Genomic DNA, 20,194 nt, shown 5'->3' with positions numbered 1-20,194 from the left:
GAACTGTTCTGAGTTCTTTGTTTTGTGCTTATTTATTTAATTCTTACAACCAGATGAGGAAAGTACTATTTAACCCTTGTTTACAGATGAGGAACCGGCAGTGGTTGGAGAGGAGTGGAAAATGTAAGAAACATCAAAGTCCTGTGGTTGTACCATTCATAACTTCACAGTTATAACATAGAGGTGTGATGTAAGCTGACCTGGATTCTTTTTTTTAAAACAGTATTTGCTCATTTATCGAGTTATTTATTTACTTGACTGTTTTGGGTCTTATATGTGATACTTAGGATCTTCGTTGTGGCACACAGATTAAGTACACCAAACAAGTGTATAACAATGATCTTTTTACGTATATATCCACCAGAAAATTATCACCTGATCAAAATACAAAATATTTCCAACACCCCCCCAAAAGGGGTTCCTTTGTGCCCCTTCCTAGTCAAAGGCTCCCCAAAAGGTAACTGTTATTCTCTTATCATCATAGATCAGCTTTACCTGTTCTTGAACTTCACTTAAATAGAATCACTCGTAAGTATCAATCTGGGGCTTCTTACACTCAACATTATGTCTGAGAAAGCCAACTATGTGTTGCAAGTATTAGTAATTCATTCTGTTTTATTGCTGTATAGCATTCCATTTTGGGCTTCCCCAATGGCTCAGGCAGTAAAGAATTCGCCTGCAACGCAGGAGACACAGGTTTTATCCCTGGGTCAGGAAGATCCCCCAGAGTAGAAAATGGCAACCCACTCGAATATTCTTGCCTAGAAAATGCCATGGACAGAGGAGCCTAGCGGGCTACAGTCTATGGGGTTACAAAGAGTCAGACACAACTGTGCACGCACATGTATTCCAATTCTATTATGTGAGTATTCTACGATTATTTATTCATTCTTCTATTGATGGACTTCTGGATTGTTTCCAGCTTTTGAAAGTGAAAGTGAAAGTTGCTCAGTTGTGTCCGACTCTTTGTGACCCCATGGACTATACAGTCCATGGAATTCTCCAGGCCAGAATACTGGAGTGGGTAGCCTTTCCCTTCTCCAGGGTATCTTCCCAACCCGAGTATTGAACCCAGGTCTTCTGCATTGCAGGCGGATTCTTTACCAGCTGAGCCACAAGGGAAGCCCATTGTCACAATAGTTGCACAATTCTTTTTCTTGGCCATGCTTTGAAGCTTGTGGGATCTTAATTCCCTGACCAGGAATTGAACCCCGGTCCTTGGCAGTGAAAGTACCAAGTCTTAACCACTGGACCACCAAGGAATTCCCTTCCAGCTTTTAGTTCTTATGAATAAAACTGCTATGAATATTATTTTTCATGTCTTTTAAAAAAATGCTCTTATTTTTCTTGGGTGTATACTTAAGAGTGGGATTGCTGGTTCGTAGAGTTGATACATATTTAGAGTTGATAGATATTGCCAAACTGTTTCCTAAAATGGTTATGCCAGCTTACACTCCCACTAGCAACCCACAGAGAGTTCCAGTTGCTTCATATCCTTGCCAACTCTTTGTCATGCAGGTAGGTGTGTAGTGGTATCTCATTGTGGTTTTAATTTGCATCTCCCTGTTAACTAAGAATGTCAAGTGGCTTTTCACATCCTTGTTAGCCATTTGGATATCTTTTTTGTAAAGAACCTTTTAAAATCTTCCACTTCTATTTGTCAATTAGGTGGTTTGTCTTTTTTTCGTTGAATTATAGACGTTCTTAACACATACTTATTAGGATTCCTTTGTCAAATACATATAATTTGAGAATAAATTCTCACAGCCTGTCTTCTCTTTTCACTCTCTTAATGGTGTCTTTTAACATCAAATCCTTTTCAGGAATTAGGTAATAAATGTATTTTATATGATATAAAAAAAGGAGAGAGCTTATTTTATTAGGTTATCAACATGTACAATGTAATATAATTTATGTCAATAACACCAAATTAAATCTATTTCAAATAGCCATTTTACTCATGCAAACATACACTTCAGTATTCGTCCCAAGTTAATTATGTGCAAGGAAACACACATGCCTGAGATTCTTCTTGCCCTCAAGGAACTCCATGAGACTGACAGGAGATAAGTTGCAATAATGTAATGAGAGAAATGAGGATAGATGTATGTACATTTCCATGAGATCAGGCTGGAGTGAATGAATGAACTACTAGGGAGATCAGTAGGAAGAACATTAAATCAGTATCATCCAGGGACATTCATTGCCCAGACCCTTGAATGAAATGGAAGGAGGCACACTTTCCAGAAGGGGCATGGAAGGCATAGAGGGGTCAAGTGTAAATATTCTGCTCTCTCTAAAGCACTGATTTCCAATATGTGGTTTTCAGACCATCTGTACCAGATTGACCTGTAGTACTTGTGAAAATTGCAGGTTACTTAGTGTCTTTTCTCCTAGAACTTTTTAGATCAAATCTTTGGATGTAGGGCTTTATAACCTGCATTTTAAACACACCCATTTAGTGTTTATGGTCTTTTTTTACACCCTTATGGTTGAAAATCATTGATGTAGGGGAACCAATAGGATATAAGAAATGGTGCCTAGTACCAGTTAGGAAGAGCCTTTCCTGGAATTTCATGCTGAAGAGTTTGGATTAAACCAAGAGGACCATACAAGGACATTAAAGGGGTTTTTAAAGAGAAGAAATTTTAAAAATCAAGTTGAATGATCTTGATAAATTTATTTCTTTTTACTTCAAGAAGTAGAAAATCATCATCAAGGAGATCTGTATGATCTTTCTGGTAGTATTTGAATCATGCCTTAATTAAAAGTCAAAGGAGAAAGTCACATTCATATTTCTTGTTCTAGATCAGGGATCAACAAACTTATTCTATAAAGGGCCAGACAGTAAACACTTTATGCTTTGCAGGCTACACATTCTCTGTTATACCTACTGAATCGTGCTCTAAACATGAACGCAGCCAACCAGTCATAGAAAATAAATATAAATGAATGGGCGTGACTGAGTTCCTACAAAACATCCTTTACAAAATCAGGCAAGCCAGAATTGGCCCATGGGAATTAGTAGTTTGTTTTCTTCAGTTCTATAGCTTCACTTAGTCTAATTAAAGGCTTAACTTCAAGTTTAACTCACAGCTATCTTCTCCCCTAAAATCATATGCAGCATCTGCCATTTTAAGTAAATATAAATCTGAAACAAATTATGAAGAAAAAAATTAGTAAAAGCTAGATTGTCATGTATTTTTAGAAGAAAATGCCCAATCAGATGAAAATGTAATGAGGAATAAAGGTAAAAAGCAGGGAGACTGTTTTAGTATATACATTTTTTAAAAATTGAGACTTTACCACCAAATATAATGCATGCAAGTTGACCCAGAAATAAAAAAAAAACAGCTTTAAAGTATATATATGGGACATTTGGGGAAGTTTGAATATGATTTACATATTGTGTGCATGCTCAGTCATGTCTGACTCTTTGCAACCCCATGGACTGTAGCCTGCCAGGCTCCTCTGTCCATGGAATTTTCCAGGCAAGAGTGAGTTTCCATCTCCTCCTCCAGGGAATCTTCCTGACCCAGGAATTAGACCTGGATCTCTGGCATTGCAGGCAGATTCTTTACCACTGCCCACCCCCGGAAGCCCATGATCTACATATTAGATGATATTAAATCAACGTTACATTTTTTCGATGAAATTATGATAGTGCATAAATGTAGAGAATGTCTTTGTTCTTGGAGATACGGGCTTATATTTAGGGATTAAAGTGTTGCGAAAAATGTTTCAACAAAACAGAGAGAAAAGGGCAAAATCTCAGCAAACCACAGCTGAGGTTAAGGGCATATAAATTTCATGTACTATTTTTGCAGCTTTTCTGGGGTTTTGACTTTTTTAAAAAAAAATAAAATTGGGAGAATCAAATATTGCAGAGCTGAATATACAGTAGGCTCTTTTCTCCTTTGGAAATGTGGAAGAGGACTGGTCTACGTCACAAAAGTTAATTCCATGTGAGGATTCTATCCTAAAGTAGTGGAACGCCAATGGACTCATTCATTTTTAGGCCCGGAGTTGTCATTTATAACTTTTGGCTCTGCCTTGCCACATTCCCACCCCAGCCCATCCGACACCTTTGTTTTCTCTTTTTCTTCCCCCAAGTTGCCTGAAGGAGGGGTGGGTAAAAGAATTCGCATTCCACAAGGGTGTATGAAATGCTGTAAAACTGTGGCCAGAGCGCTGCCCCAGGTCTTTTCTGGCAAGGCTGTCCCATGGTGTGGCCCTGACTTTGTCATTGTTGAGATTTTGAGTCTCTTCTGTGGGGCGTGTGGGAAGGATCGGGATGGGGTGATAGAGGGAGAGCTGCCAAAGGGGACAGGATCATCTGTTTACACAATTCTCCTCTGCCTCCGGTTTTGAGTCCTGGCCTCTTTTATCTCGCTCTTCTTTCTGGCACAGCCCCAGCTCCTCTGGGGGTCATTTCCGGAGTGGAACCCTTGCTGTCACTGTGCCTTTCTGCTTCTGTTTCCTTCCCCTTCCCCTCGGCGGTTACAGAACCTCCTGTTTGAAAATTGCTCCAAGGGGGACAGGGAGGTTGGCAGTTGCAAATAACTAAACCTTACAAAACATAGCAGGCTGCAGTGTAAATTTATCCTGGAAAAAAAAAAAAAAATATATATATATATATATATATATGTATAACATGAAAGGAAAGACAAGTAAAGAGCTGTTTAAAAAGAATAGAGCTAACAATAGCAACCACAAAAACATGGTGCATTTGAAAAAGCAAGAGCTTTACTGTTAGGTAGTGAAAGTCGCTCAGTCGTGTCCAACCCTTTGTGACCGCATAGACTTTTCTGCCGATGGAATGCTGCAGGGCAGAATATGGGAGTGGGTAGCCTTTTCTTTCTCCAGGGGATCTTCCCAACCCAGGGATTGAACCCAGGTCTCCCACATTGCAGGCAGAGCCTTTACTAACCGAGCTACCAGGGAAGCCTTCACTGTTAGGTAGACCTGGGCTTGAATCTCTGTGATGCCACTAACTGGAAAGATGATCTTGGAAGAATTACTTAACTTCTCTGCACCCCAATTTCCTTACCTCTAAAATGGAACAAATAGCACCTACTTCTTGTCAGGATAAACTGCAGCAATGTAATTTTTCTTCCTGGCTGAAAAGCTTCTAGACATGTGAACATTGGTCTAGTATGATTGCTGGTTTGACCTTAAAGTGATCCTTTATTCCACAAGGATGACCGAGTTCACAATCCAAGCTGGGAGAAAGGGGGCAGTTGGATGTGTTTCCCCAGGGTAAAACGGGAAGCCCTTCTTTGAAGTCTTTTACATTCAAATACATTCAGATATTCAAATACATTCAGGTATTATCAGGGTTTCTCAAAACTGTAATGTGAAGAGCAATCACCTGGGGCTCATGTTAACATGCAGATTTTTATTCCTAAATCTGGAGTCCGGCTGGAGTTCTGAACTTTCATCAAACTCCCAGGAATGTTGCTGCTGTGCTTCTCCAAACCACACAAGGATGAGAAGACCCCCAGAGTCTTCTCTGGAAGAATGAGAAAGCAGAGATCTCCCAGACTGGGAACTCCTAAGACTTCTGCTGTTGCTGTTTGTTTAGCCACTCAGTCGTGTATGACTGTTGGCTTCCCTATGGACTGTAGCCCGCCAGGCACCTCCGTCCATGGGATTTTCCAGGCAAGAATACTGCAGTGGGTTGCCATTTCCTTCTCCAGGGCATCTTCCTGACCCAGGAATTGAACCTATGTCTTCTGAGTCTCCTGCATTGACAGGTGGATTCTTTACATTGAGCCACCTGGTAAGTCCTCCTAGGACTTCTAGCCTTCTTCTAATTAATCTTTATTCTAATTCTTGTTTCGGGGCAGACACTCATTTTAATGCTTTTTTTTTTTTTTTTTAAGTTTTCTTTCTCTTAAATGTGATGTTCCTTTCACCATGTTCTAACAAAGTAAAACTCTTTTTCAAAAGGAACTAAGACAACATTGTTAGCTGCCCGTTGAAGCCTCACTACGGAATTAAATAAGCCGTGGGTGTCTCCACGAGCATGAAGGAATGAGTTTTGCTGTGGAAAGATGGGAATGAGAAAGGAACAAGTGAACAAGTCCCCATGTGCAACCTTGACCCCCCAGGTCCCAAGGGTGGGCAGGAGACCTACCGTCTCTTGCAACTGTGAAAGTGAAAAAAGAAGGGAAAAGCAAAGCTTCTGAGACATGAACCCTTGAACTTATGCTTTTAGGCTTCTTTTTTCACTTCTCTCTCCAGCCTACAAGTCAGTGCACGCACAGCCCTCTCTCCTGCAGAGCGACTGGGGGCCCAGGACTTGCCCAGCAGGTTCTGACCCATTCAAGGCCTCCCTTTGTGAGTCCTGGTAGCTCACAGGTCCCAGAGCTTTTTAAATGGCTTGACTTAGCATATGTTTTAATGTCAGGGAGTTGTTAATGCAGGAAAGAGTTGGCTAAATTTCTCATCTACAATCACCGAAAGCGTTTTGAGGGTTTTATTTTTTTTTTTTAAATCAACCAAAGCAACAAATACTTACGGAGAGTCCATTAAAAGCTAAGAATTAGGTTAAGGACTGTGGAAAATCAAGTTTAATGAGACACTCCACTGCCTTAAGGAGTTTTCATTGTATTAAAGGAGATAGACAAACACATTTTTAAAAGCCACAAGACATGAATAAATGCTATAATGCTGAAATGAGAAAGAAGGTACAACTAATCAAGAGATTGGAATGATGGAGTCTAGTAAAGGAGAGTCTGTTTTTGCCCAGAGAGTGCCACAGGGCTTGTTATAGAAATGCATAAATAGTCAGAATAAATGAACTGATGAGTATGAGTGAGTGAATGCATGCAGAACAAGACCTTAATTTCTTAGAAAACTCAATCCATTTTTTCCTGTTTGCTTTTTTTCCTTTTTCTGAACTATCATCTGGTAGCGTCACCCCCCACACAGCCCACACACTGCTCTCCATCCTTCCCCGTGACAGCAGTTAGGGTTAGAGTGCAAATCACCCCTCACATGGCCTTCAGAGTCGGGGGATTAAGGGAGTGGGCAGTGGGGGGATGCTACTTGTATATTGGTAGCTGTATGTGCCACCTAGAAACAACTGTTGCCAGTTTTCTCACTCAAGAAAACAGGAGGAGGAGGAAGAAACAGGAGACAGCATGGGGAAGGTGCAATCAAGCAAAGGACTGACCCTTTCTGGAAGGATAGTTACCCAGCAACCTGCCAGTGACCGGCCATGCCCTAGAATCCCATGCAGTTTAATGAGGCCAAAGGCCACTGCCCTGTTCAATGGGAAGGTGCCTGACTGTAGATTCTGCTCAGCTGTACCTCACTTTGAAATCTTCAACAGCAGAGTGATATTCTGGGTATGAAAAACTGGGAAATTAACACTGTGCAGAGTCTGTAGAACCCTATTCCAATGCTTAAACATTGCTCTATTCAATTAGCATTTATGGAGTGCCTTTTCAGTGCCCACTCTTAAAACCTGTTGACTGTCTTTTATTGTGACACTGTGTGTGACTAGTAACAGTCTTTGATGAAAATCTGTGAAAGACTTTGAAATGGACAAATTAAAAAAGAAAATGATTTAGATTTGTAGATGTCCTTTTAGTGGAATACTAGGTGTTGTTTTGTAAACCCACCTTTCAGGATTTATTTCATTCCGCAGGGTCTATGCCTTTCATTGCCTTTGAGCTATTTCACAACTCTGTAAGTTGTAGCAATTGATAGTGATGCCAACAATTCCTGCTCATAGAAATGCAATTTTGTCAAGGTGCATTTCGTTCCACCATATGGAAGAGGCCAGTTTTGCTTCTATTGGCAAATTTATTTTAGTGCTCTTCAAGGCCTATGTATGGATCTGTTCTTTGAAATCTCCTTTGAACTGGTTTTTACATTTTACTGTTTCCTCATTAACTGAGTTAAAGAAAGTGTTTGATACATACACATTTTATTTATATGAAAGCCATGATGCTATTTTTTTAAATTATCCTTTACTGTAGGAAAAACAAGATAATAAGACATCAGACGTTTATACCTTAATGGCAATGGAGAAAATAGATCAAATGGAAGCTTGTAATTATGAAAATGTTTTGTATACAAAATAAGTGTTAAAATTGTATCCACTGGAGCTGATGACTATAACATGTTCAAGCCTGGTAGTTCTAAGACAGAGAACAATTTGGCACCTTTTTTTTTTCCTCAGTGGTTATCAATGCAGTACCATTGGTGTAGAGGAGGAAAAATTTTCCTCTATCCTCTTATTGTAAGTGCCTATGGCCTGCAAATTAAATTCACTAAAGATAGATTGACAGGAGAAAAGGTTTATTGGGCATGGATATGTTGTCACAGAACGAATAAGTGAAAACTAAAAGAAATGGTTAGGCAAGCAGAAACAGACTCACAGGGGAAGAAAACAAACTTATGATTACCAAAGGGAAAAGGTGGGGCTGGGAAATAAACCAGGAGTTTGAGACTGACACGTACACACTACTATACATGAAATAATCAATAAGGACCTACTGTATGTCGCAGGGAACTCTGCTCAGTATTCTGTAATAACCTAATGGGAAAAGAATTTGAAAAAGAATAGACATATGTAGATGTATTAATATAACTGAATCACTTTGCTATACACCTGAAACTAAGGCAATACTGTAAATCAGTTATCAGTTCAGTTCAGTCACTCACTCATGTCTGACTCTTTGTGACCCCATGGACTGTAGCACGCCAGGCTTCCCTGTCCATCACCAACTCCCGGAGCTTACTCAAACTCATCTCCATTGCGTCGGTAATGCCATCCAACCATCTCATCCTCTGTTGTCCCCTTCTCCTCCCGTCTTCAATCTTTCCCAGCATCAGAGTCTTTTCCAGTGAGTCAGCTCTTCTCCTCAGGTGGCCAAAGTATTGAAGCTTCAGCTTCAGCATCAGTCCTTCCAATGAATATTCAGGACTGATTTCCTTTAGGATTGACTGGTTGGATCTCCTTGCAGTCCGAGGGACTCTCAAGAGTCTTCTCCAACACCACAGTTCAAAAGCATCAATTCTTCTGCGCTCAGCTTTCTTTACAGTCCAACTCTCACATCCATACATGATTACTAGAAAAACCATAGCTTTGACTAAATGGATCTTTGTTGGCAAATCAGTTACACTCCAATATAAAATAAAACTTTTAAAAAGAAGAAGAAATGGTTAGGCCTGCAAGGAAGTTGTGGAGGACCAGTCAACACAAAATAAAGGGGTAATAAGTTGTAGGAAGGTAAATATATGGGAAAAAATTACTAGAAGTTAAGGATTATTTTTAGTAAGCTTTGTTTTATGCAGACTCATTTCCATTCTGACTTTTTATCTCTTATGATAAGGGTTGTTTTCCTCCACATGGTCTTGGAGAGGAGAGAAAGCCCATCTTCACAAAGGGAATTTAATGCCCTACTTTAAGTCACAAAGAGGGAAGACAGAGACTTACTGCTATGTCTATTTCTTAACTGCCATCCGCTCAAAATAATCCTTATGCTGAAGTGACATAGTTTGGGCTGGTATATTCTGATCCCCTTCATTGACATCAATTCAATTGCTTTATTTATGCCCCCTTCCTGACATTGGTACAATATGTACCTTATTTCTCCTGATATAATCACTGAAGTTCCCTTTTAAAGCTTTCAGAGCCAGGTCTGGATTTCTGCATAGCTGATCTGTATTCTTTTATTTTCCCAACACATCTAGTTCCCAAGACTTCTTGCCATTAAGGATCCATGGATGAGAATCTAGATGGGATCAGAACTGTTGCTTTAATCAAAATAATTAAAGTTACAACCAGTTCAATCTCCAAGGGATTTGGAGAATGATACAGAGGAGGTATGAAAAGGCTGGCTTGAAACTCAACATTTGAAAAACTAAGATCATGGCATCCAGTCTCATCACTTCATGGCAAATAGAAGGAGAAAAAGTGGAAACAATGACAGATTTTATTTTCTTGGGCTCCAAAATCACTGCAGATGGTGACTGCAGCCATAAAATTAAAAGATGTTTGCTTCTTGGAAGAAAAGCTATGACAAACCTAGATAGCATATTAAAAAGCAGAGACATCACTTTGCTGACAAAAGTCCATCCAGTCAAAGCTATGTTTTTTCCAGTAGTCATGTATGGATGTGAGAGTTGGACTATAAAGAAAGCTAAGCACCAAAGAACTGCTGCTTTTGAACTGTGGTGTTGGAGAAGACTCTTGAGAGTCTCTTTGACTGCCAGTAGATTCAAACCAGTCAATCCTAAATGAGATCAGTCCTGAATATTCATTGGAAGGACTGATGCTGAAGCTGGAGCTCCAATACTTTAGCCACCTGATTCTGACTCATAGGAAAAGACCCTGATGCTAGGTAAGATTGAAGGCAAAAGGAAAAGGGAGCAGCAGAGGATGAAATGGTTTGATAGCATCACTGACTCAATGGACGTGAATTTGAGCAAACTCCAAGATATAGTGGAAGACAGAGGAGCCTGGCATGCTGCAGTCCATGGGGTTGCAAAATGTCGGACACGATTTTGCAACTGAACAACAACAAAGTGAGAACTGACTCTATTTCACTTTTGATGTACATGTAGTGGTTCTAACATGTATGTGCTTCTCTGCTGTTCTATATTGCACCTTCACGTACTAGTATGAAGTGACCTATGATATGTTAAATGAAAAAAAGCAAAGTGCAGAACAGAGTATACAGTATGCTACCTCATGTGTAAAAAGGAGGGGAAGATCAGAATCTGCATTTGAATTTGCTGGTATAGAAAAGATGGGAGCAAAGTTGGGCATTGGGGAGGCAAGGGTAGAAGGGAGATTTTTGGACTCTACACTGGTTTATGCTTTCTGCTTTTTGAATCTTGTGACTGTTTTACTATTTTTTAATTAACCATTTTTCAAAAGCCTAAACCATTTTTAAGTATAATGTAGCTCATTAGGCTTTTCTTAAGTTCAAGTTTCAACACGTTAAAAAATAAAATAAATACTGCAATAAAATGTGAACTGTAAAATTACAAGTGTGTATATATTTGCATGTACTCTATGCTCTAGAATGATCCATCAGGACAGTCTGTGTGCTCCAAGCAGGTGACCCCTGGCACGCTTAAGACACAGTATTATAGTATATACAGAATTATGTATAGCCTTTAATTTGCAAGCTAAACAGATTTAAAGAATGGGAGAATTCATCATAGAGAGAAAAAAAACTGCAAACATAAGACTAACACCTGACATGTTTCTCTGCTCCCCATTCTAAATCTCCAAAAGAAAGAACTCAGTTTCCAGGGGACCTCTAATAACATTTATACATGCTTAAGAGTCCTCAAGCATTTTAGTTACAATTGGAGTTACAGTTAAACTATATTTTAAGATGTTTGGGAACTCCTCAAGACTTTGGTCTGCATTGGAAGTATACTAGTCAAACTATTTACATGGGGATACATAAAATGTCTTACAAAAATGATAATTCCCACTTTGAAATATTACTAAAAACTTCAATTCACACAGGGCTGGTTAGCACCAGTAAAGGAAAAACCTAGGCTCAGTTGCTCAGTCGTGTTTGACTCTTTGCAACCCCATGGATTGGCTCCTCTGTCCATGGGATTCTCCAGGCAAGAATACTTGAGTGGGTTGCTATGTCCATCCTAACCCAGGGATTGAACCCATGTCTTCTGCATGAGAAGGAGGATTCTTTACCACTGAGCCACTGGAAAGTCCATGATTCTATTAATTCTAGGGACCCTCTTCAGACCCATGCCAATCCAAATAAAAGCAATACAAACAGAAAATAAATATCAGAAAGTCTGGCAGATTTTTAAATTTTTCCTAAGATGACCACTCTAATGCCATGTTAAAAACATAAAATGCCTCCAAACTTTGCCTTTGCTATATTTGGAGGGAGGTGTGCTCTGTTTTGTGAGAGCCTTCAGCCTGGGCTTAGTTCGTCTGCTGCGTAATCCAACCATAGATGTACTCGACCTTGTTACAATCAAAAACGTGCTTAATAGATGTTAAAAAGTAAAGACATGTGCAAGCAGATGAGTTTGACTCCCAGCTCCACTATTTACCAATTGCATAATCTTGGGCAAGTCATTTGGTTTCTTTAAATCTTAACTTCCTTATCTTTCAAAATGTTCAAAATAATACCCACCTCTCAGGCATCTGCTTGCTCTTCACCAAGCCTCACTCTGAGCACTTTACAAATAAGTCGTTTAATTATCAAAATGACTAGGAATTATGTACTCATGTCAAACCTGAGAGGGCTGAGGGACTTTGAATAATTCCCCAAAGTCACAGAGCTGGCAGGTGGCTGAGCCAGAATTTATACGCAAGCAACCTAGATCCAGAATTTATGCTTTTCACCACCACAGAATACTGATAACGCTTCTGATGTTCAAGTATCACTTATCACACAGCTTTGATGTGCTGACAGAGACTAAGGTACTAGTGGGTTATATCAAAGAGAATTTCTTTCTCAAACCCACAGTCTATGTATTAGCATTTATGTCAAGGACCCAAGCTCCTTCTTTATTTGTTTTCTTCTATCTTGATGAAATTGCTGTCAACCATCTAGTTCAGGAAGACTCATCATCAGACAAACATTTCATTTGGTCAGAGGGCTGAGGAGGACAGGCAGGCATGTGTCCTCCCCGTAACAGTATTCCTCTGAACTCGTACATCTTACCTTAGCATGCTTACCATTGCCTAGTATACGGTCATCTAGATAACTTTCATAGAAAAGAGGCTACAAACATTTAAATCAAGCAAAATGTTTAAAACTTAGAGAATCTGGGTAAAAGATATACAGGTGTTACCTATACTATTCTTTGTATAACTTTTATTTATTTTTTATTGAAGCATAGTTGCTTTACAGTATTGTATTAGTTTCTGTTTGCAATTTTTTCCATAAGTTCAGTTTTAAAGTAAAAGTTTTTTTTAAAGTCTATTTATGACAGGGAAAAAAGATACCTACTACTTAGTCAGAATTTAAATTCCAGACCCTATGCTAAGTACCTGTGGCAAAACCTGCAGTTTTCCCAATATCAACTCTTCTTTTCGTCTGAAAAGTAATATAACCTTGATCTGCACAGGAGATTAGAGTGTGGAGCCAAATCCTGCTACCTGTTTTATTTAAAGGAAGTCTGTTGGAACAGAGCTATTTGTTTATATATATACATATATTAATATTTGTAATATAATATATTATCATATATATGGAAGGGATTCCCTGGTGGCTCAGACAGTAAAGAATATGCCCACAATATGGAAGACCTGGGTTCAATCCCTGGGTTGGAAAGATCCCCTGGAGTGGCTACCCACTCCAGTATCCTTGCCTGGAGAATCCCATGGACAAAGGAACCTAGCAGGCTATAGTCCATGGGGTCACAGAGAGTCGGACACAACTGAGCAACACACACACGTATATATGAAATATATATAAGTATATGTATTTATGGCTGCTTTTGTGCTACAATGACAAGTAATCTGATCCACGAGGCAGAAAATATTTGCTCTCAGGCCTTTTACCGAAAGAGTTGCTGACTCTCATAGTTATCACATATGAGATTTCCACATGTAGCTGGGTCTGTTTCTGGACTTTTCACTCTATTTCATTGGTCTGCTTGATTATGCATGTGCCAGTATCACATGATTTTAATTACAGAGGCCTTGCTGTATATTTCAATAACAGGCGTGTGAGTCCCTCCTTGTAGCTCTTTCTTTTGCCATGTTCCTCCTTGTAGCTCTTTCTTTTGCCATGTTTTCCTAAATATTCCAGAATGTTTATTTTTCCATATGAACTTTAATTCAAATCAACTTGTATAGCTCCAGAAAAAAAGTGTTGGTGTTTTTATTGGGATAACATTAAAATTCCAGATTAGGTACAAAACTGATATTTTGAGACGAGGCTAAGAGACTTTCCTCATTTGTTTCAATCTTCTTTTGTGTCTTTCAGGAATGTTTTATGGCTTTCTTTGTATGCATACTAAATGTGCTTTGTAAAGTCTATTCTAAACGTTTTATATTTGGGGGGTGCCTCTGTAAATAGGCATTAAGAAATTTGAGGTTTAACAAATTTAAATGTTGGATATTAACTTTAAATCCTGCTACTTTTCTGAATAACTTCATTGTTATCTAAGTTTTACAATTAATTATCTAGGGCAGCACTCTACCATTGAAATATAATGTAGTCACACACATAACTTTAACTTTTCTAGTAGTTAAGTTAAAAATTGTTAAAAGAAACAGGTGAAATAAATGTTAAATAAATGCATTTAACTCAAGGTATCAAAAGTATTATTTCAATATATAAATCAATAGTAAAAGCAAAATATTTTTAAAAATTGTATATAGGATATGCTGCTGCTGCTGCTAAATCGCTTCAATCGTGTCCAACTCTGTGCGACCCCATAGATGGCAGCCCACCAGGCTCCGCCGTCCCTGGGATTCTCCAGGCAAGAACACTGGAGTGGGTTGCCATTTCCTTCTCGAATGCGTGAAAGTGAAAAGTGAAAGTGAAGTCGCTCAGTCGTGTCCGACTCATAGCGACCCCATGGACTGCAGCCTACCAGGCTCCTCTGTCCATGGGATTTTCCAGGCAAGAGTACTGGAGTGGGTTGCCATTGCCTTCTCCGATATAGGATATAGATCTTCAAAATCCAAGATGTATTTTATTTATACACAGAATATTTCAATATGAATCTTAAACTTTTATCAGAAATATTTTGTGAGTTTAGATTTCATAACTTTTACAGTTTGAAAAGTATATTCACATATCCAAATTATTTCAAACATACTTAAAACTTTTCTTGCCACTGAAGTAGTGCCAAAAAATCATTTTCTTTTAATATTTATGTCTCCACTCTCAAAACTTGTTCTTTCTTAGAGAAACTGATGTGAACTTTATAGCCAAAGCACCTATCTGTTAAATAAATTCACTGATTCTTGTGTCAACTTGGTATCACTAACATCAAATTTTAAAAGCTATTTCATAAGTTGAAATTCAGCCTTGAAGTAAGGAATTAAAATCTCCCCAGGAGAACTCTCACCCAATGGGGATAAGAATCTGGATAAATACTCCAGCACATCATTGTTCAGGTGGACATTTCTGTGGGCTTTGTGCATTACATGACGTATCCTATTAATAGGTTTCCCTCCTTCCTCAGTTCATCCCCTCCTGTGCTTCACTCTGGCTCCCTGGGATCATCTCCTCCAAAAACAGCCTGCACCTAAGTCCTCATCTCATACTTTGTTTTTCCAAAAGGAATTCAAGAAAAGATAGAGATCTACTGAGTTTGGAGCATAGGCATGTGTAAAACATGGAATGCTTGTAGGAAAACAAATTAGAACTATCTGATAAGTCCTCAAAATATTATTCTGAATTTTGATTAAAAAGTGAGATCTAGATGTATAGAAGTATGATTTAAATTTGTTATTAAATTAAGAAAGGAGAAAGGCAATGTTAAAAACTGTAGTCTGTTTTGTGGCTATGTAAGAGAATATTTATTTTTAGGCACATACAGCTTATTCTTAAAAGTTCAGAAAAATATGTTTATCATTTGTATATGGATGCAAATGCATATATGCATACATATAAAAATGGTATGCATATATGCATATACATACATATACAAATGATACACATAGGTTTCTAAACTTTTAAGGGTAAATTGAAGAAAAGAGAGGGAAAGAGAGAGAGAGAATCTGGGTAAAGGGTATATAGGTGTTCCTCAGACTCTTCATGGAGATTTTCTGTAATAAAATTATTTCCAGATAAAAAGTTCCAAAAAAATCTATGATCAGGGGTCTCCTGGTGGCTCAGTGGTAAAGAATTTGCCTATCAGTGCAGGAAACACGGAGGATCCCACATGCTGCAGAGCAACTAAGCCTGTATGTGACAACAGTTGAGCCTGTGCTCTAGAGCCCGGGAGCCACAACTGTGGGCCATGCGCCCGAGATCCTGTGCACTGCAACAAGAGAAGCCACTGCAATGAGAAACCTACTCACTGCAACTAGAGAAAAGCCCGAGCAGCAATGAAGACTCAGCACAGCCAAAAATAAATAAATTAATTAATGTAATTATTTTTAAAAAAATCTATTATAGAGTTTCTTTTCAAAAACAGCAAACTTGAGTCATATAGCTTCAGAGTCAGCAGTCTTTTATCTTTTTTACTGCCTACCTATAACAACATTTCCCAAAATGCTGACAAGCTAATACTATTGAAGACTCCACATTTAGGTTCACTAAGAAAAAAGAGGAAATATTCACTCGGAAGTGATTATAAACAGCTACACTTTCCTCCACTTGAAAACAAAAGGTAGTGTTGGCTATTGCCTTTAAAAACTTGGCTGGCCCTTTTCTTACCGTGATGACCTGATTTACAGAGGCACTGAGGAAATTCATTAGAAAATGGTAAAACAGCTGAGATTTTGGATTCAAAGGTCATGTGCTGATGTAATTTCTTTCCTGAATTTCTTGGAAATTTTGGTCAGGAAATCTCTTGCTGAGTTAGTAAGTAGACACAATACAGATAAGATGGGGGAAAGGTCTGTGAATGAATACTGGCCAGCAATTCACAACTGTCATCCATTCTAACTGCTCATCTGCAGTTTTTCGCAGTCTCTAATCGTACCTGACAAGTCATCATCTGGTCTATGCTTAAATAAGTTCATTATACATGAAATAGCACTAGTAGTCTGTCTCCTTGTATTAACAACGATGTTCATGGCATTAATTTTAATAGAAATGTAAAAATTAGGAAGACTAATGTCAGTCGGTAGAAAAATTCATAATTCTTTGAAATTATGATTATGATTAAAAAGGGGAAGTTGGATTTATATATACTTAGTTGGAAGAAAAAAATTTATAAATTATCATTAAGCAAAAAAAAAGATTATAAAATAATTTACGTAATATTGCTCTGATTTTTGTACAAAAAGCTGTAAACTTTATCCCCATCTGCCCCCAAAAACAATCTAAAAGAATAAATTCCAAACAATTCCAAACCATTAACAGTGCTTTCCTGTAGGGAGGGTGGTGGAAACAACTTATTCCTACTTCTTGTGTTTCTTTGTGGGGAGAGTTTCCCTTACACTTCTGACCTCTTGATGCTTATTCCTTGTTCCACTCCTTGGAGGTGTGTGGACGATATGGTGGGATATGTTTATTCTCTCCAACTCTTATTTCCAGAAAAGGAATAGGTATTAGAGAACTACCACTCCTGGGTGAAGGGGAAGATTGGTAGGTTTGAAGAAATGAACAAGTGTAACTCAGTCATACTGTCTCTTCCCCTCTGGAAGCAGACTTCAGCAGAAACCACCCTTCTTTTCAGGCTGTAAGTTATGGGGGTTAGACCCTCTGAGGAGAGGAGGCTGTGGTTGTGAAGGGCTCCCCATGACTCACTGACTGGCACAGGTAGGTGCTATCCTAGTGTTTTGTATTAGCAAGCGCGCAGCTGTCTCCCTTCTGGACTATAGCTTCTCCAGTGGACCCAGCAATAACAAAGCTGATGAGCTATCTGCCTGATTCCTTATTTCTCACTGGTTCTGAACTTGGATGAGCAACAAATATCATCTATTGGAGGCCCTTGAACATGAAAACACTATTTTCTTTTTATTTGTTATGCTTACATATTGTTTGAATATTTTGTAAAGATGACATGTATTACATGTAGAGATACTGATATCTTTAGATATAGAGGTATAAGGTCATAAAATCTATATCCTTCATTTTTACCTAATGCATGTGCATGCTAAGTTGCTTCAGTCATGTCCGACTCTGTGATCTCATGGACTGTAGCCCACAAGGATCCTCTGTCCATGGGGTCCTCCAGGCAAGAACACTGTAGTGGGTTGCTGTGCCCTCCTCCAGGTGATCTTCCCGACCCAGGGATCAAAGCCACGGCTCCTGGGTTGCAGGTGGATTTCTTATGCTGAGCCACCAGGGAAGCCCTTTTACCTAATATCAACATTCTTATTTCCTCTCTGTTATGTATGATCCTTTATACTTCAATTGCTTAAAGCAACCACATTGCCTTCCAAGCTTAGAAGGAATGTTTTCCTTGATCTACTTTCTATTCCCTTGGTATTGGACACTAATTCTCTAGTTCTGTACATACTTTCTATTATGATATAAACTGTCTAATTTGACTTCTCTCAAGAAGGTCATTGCCTTTCTTTTCCATTAAGTCATTCCTATTCTGACTTGGGAAAAAGCTCTCCCTATTTTTCCAGACTCCCAAAATAATTTTTCTTTGGTGACCGCTTAAGAGTGATCTCCCAAGAATTTATGGAATTTTTCTTCATTTTCCATATATAAAATACTATGTCCTCTCAAATCTTTTTCTTTCCAGGCAAAATGTTCCAGCTTTTTTAAAGCTATGCATCACAGGACGTGGTTCTGATTCCCTCTAATGTATTGGCAGCTCAGTGGTAAAGAACTCGCCTGCCAATGCAGTAGATGTGGGCTTGATCCCTGGGTTGGGAAGATCCGCTGGAGAAGGAAATGGCAACACATTCCAATTATTCTTGCCTGGGAAATCCCATGGACAGAGGAGCCTGGTGAGCTACAGTCCATGGGGTCGCAAAAGAGTCAGGTACACCTTAGTGACTAAACAACAGCAACCATATATTGGCCGATTTCCTCTACATGGTCCCCGGTTTGTTGATAACCCCCCCAAAAGATGTTAAGTGATGACACCCACAGTGGAATACAGCTCTCTGAGTGTGATCCGACCAGTGCTGAACAGAAAATGGTCACAACCTACTTGTTCACGGGTGGTACACTCTTAGCACAGTGGGAAGAGTGGTGGTTACTCTTACCATATGTATGATATTGATGATCATATCATAGGATCCACTCATATTGGGCTAACTGTAATATGTAACACATAATCACTTTCATCCATGCTGTTGGTAACACAGGTTCATTCCTGTGTTATATACATTTCAGTCACTTCCACACTAAATTATAAACACCCCTATTTCTACTACAGCGATCATCTTGTCACAACCAAATATCCTTCCTCCTCTGTAGTCTATCGCCACTCAAACCTGGTAACATTAATCTGAGTAATTTGAAGTTACTCTTGTAAATACCACTAATAAGAAAAATCCAGTAGTCCCTTTTCAGGCCCAGTACTGTCCTCTAGAATGTTGACACTGATGGCCATCCCCTTGTTCTTGGCTTCTAGACACTTCAGCGTTCCAGAAAAACATCTATTTCTGCTTTATTGACTATGCCAAAGCCTTTGACTGTGTGGATCACAATAAACTGTGGAAAATTCTGAAAGAGATGGGAATACCAGACCACCTGACCTGTGTCTTGAGAAACCTGTATGCAGGTCAGGAAGTAACAGTTAGAACTGGAAATGGAACAACAGACTGGTTCCAAATAGGAAAAGGAGTACATCAAGGCTGTATATTGTCATCCTGCTTATTTAACTTATATGCAGAGTATATCATGAGAAATGCTGGGCTGGAGGAAGCACAAGCTGGAATCAAGATTGCCGGGAGAAATATCAATAACCTCAGATATGCGGATGACACCACCCTTATGGCAGAAAGTGAAGAAGAACTAAAGAGCCTCTTAATGAAAGTGAAAGAGGAGAGTGAAAAAGTTGGCTTAAGGCTCAACATTCAGAAAACTAAGATCATGGCATCTGGTCCCATCACTTCATGACAAATAGATGGGGGAAACGGTGGCTGACTTTATTTTTTGTGGCTCCAAAATCACTGCAGATGGTGGCTGCAGCCATGAAATTAAAAGACGCTTACTCCTTGGAAGGAAAGTTATGACCAACCTAGACAGTATCTTAAAAAGCAGAGACATTACTTTGTCAACAAAGGTCCGGCTAGTCAAGGCTATGGTTTTTCCAGTAGTCATGTATGGATGTGAGAGTTGGACTATAAAGAAAGCTGAGCACCAAAGAATTGATGCTTTTGAACTGTGGTGCTGGAGAAGACTCTTGAGAGTCCCTTGGACTGCAAGAAGATCCAACCAGTCCATTCTAAAGGAGATCAGTCCTGGGTGTTCATTGGAAGGACTGATGTTGAAGCTGAAACTCCAATACTTTGGCCACCTCATGTGAAGAGCTGACTCATTTGAAAAGACCCTGATGCTGGGAAAGATTGAGGGCAGGAGGAGAAGGGGATGACAGAGGATGAGATGGTTGGATGGCATCACCGACTCAATGTACATTA

The 20,194-nt window shown here is 39.1% G+C and overlaps 1 non-coding gene across 1 annotated transcript; it reads right to left on the bottom strand.

The window, feature by feature from the left end:
* Positions 1-1,189: 1,189 nt before the first annotated feature.
* Positions 1,190-1,262, bottom strand: TRNAE-UUC (transfer RNA glutamic acid (anticodon UUC)). The gene has a single exon. It is a non-coding gene; the product is annotated as a tRNA-Glu (tRNA).
* Positions 1,263-20,194: the final 18,932 nt, after the last annotated feature.

Source organism: Giraffa tippelskirchi, chromosome 1 (assembly GCF_054371585.1).
Source record: "Giraffa tippelskirchi isolate mGirTip1 chromosome 1, T2T-mGirTip1v1.2.pri, whole genome shotgun sequence".
Lineage (NCBI taxonomy): Eukaryota > Metazoa > Chordata > Mammalia > Artiodactyla > Giraffidae > Giraffa > Giraffa tippelskirchi.
Note: the sequence above shows the minus strand (reverse complement) of the source record. Positions and strands in the feature narration are given on the sequence as shown.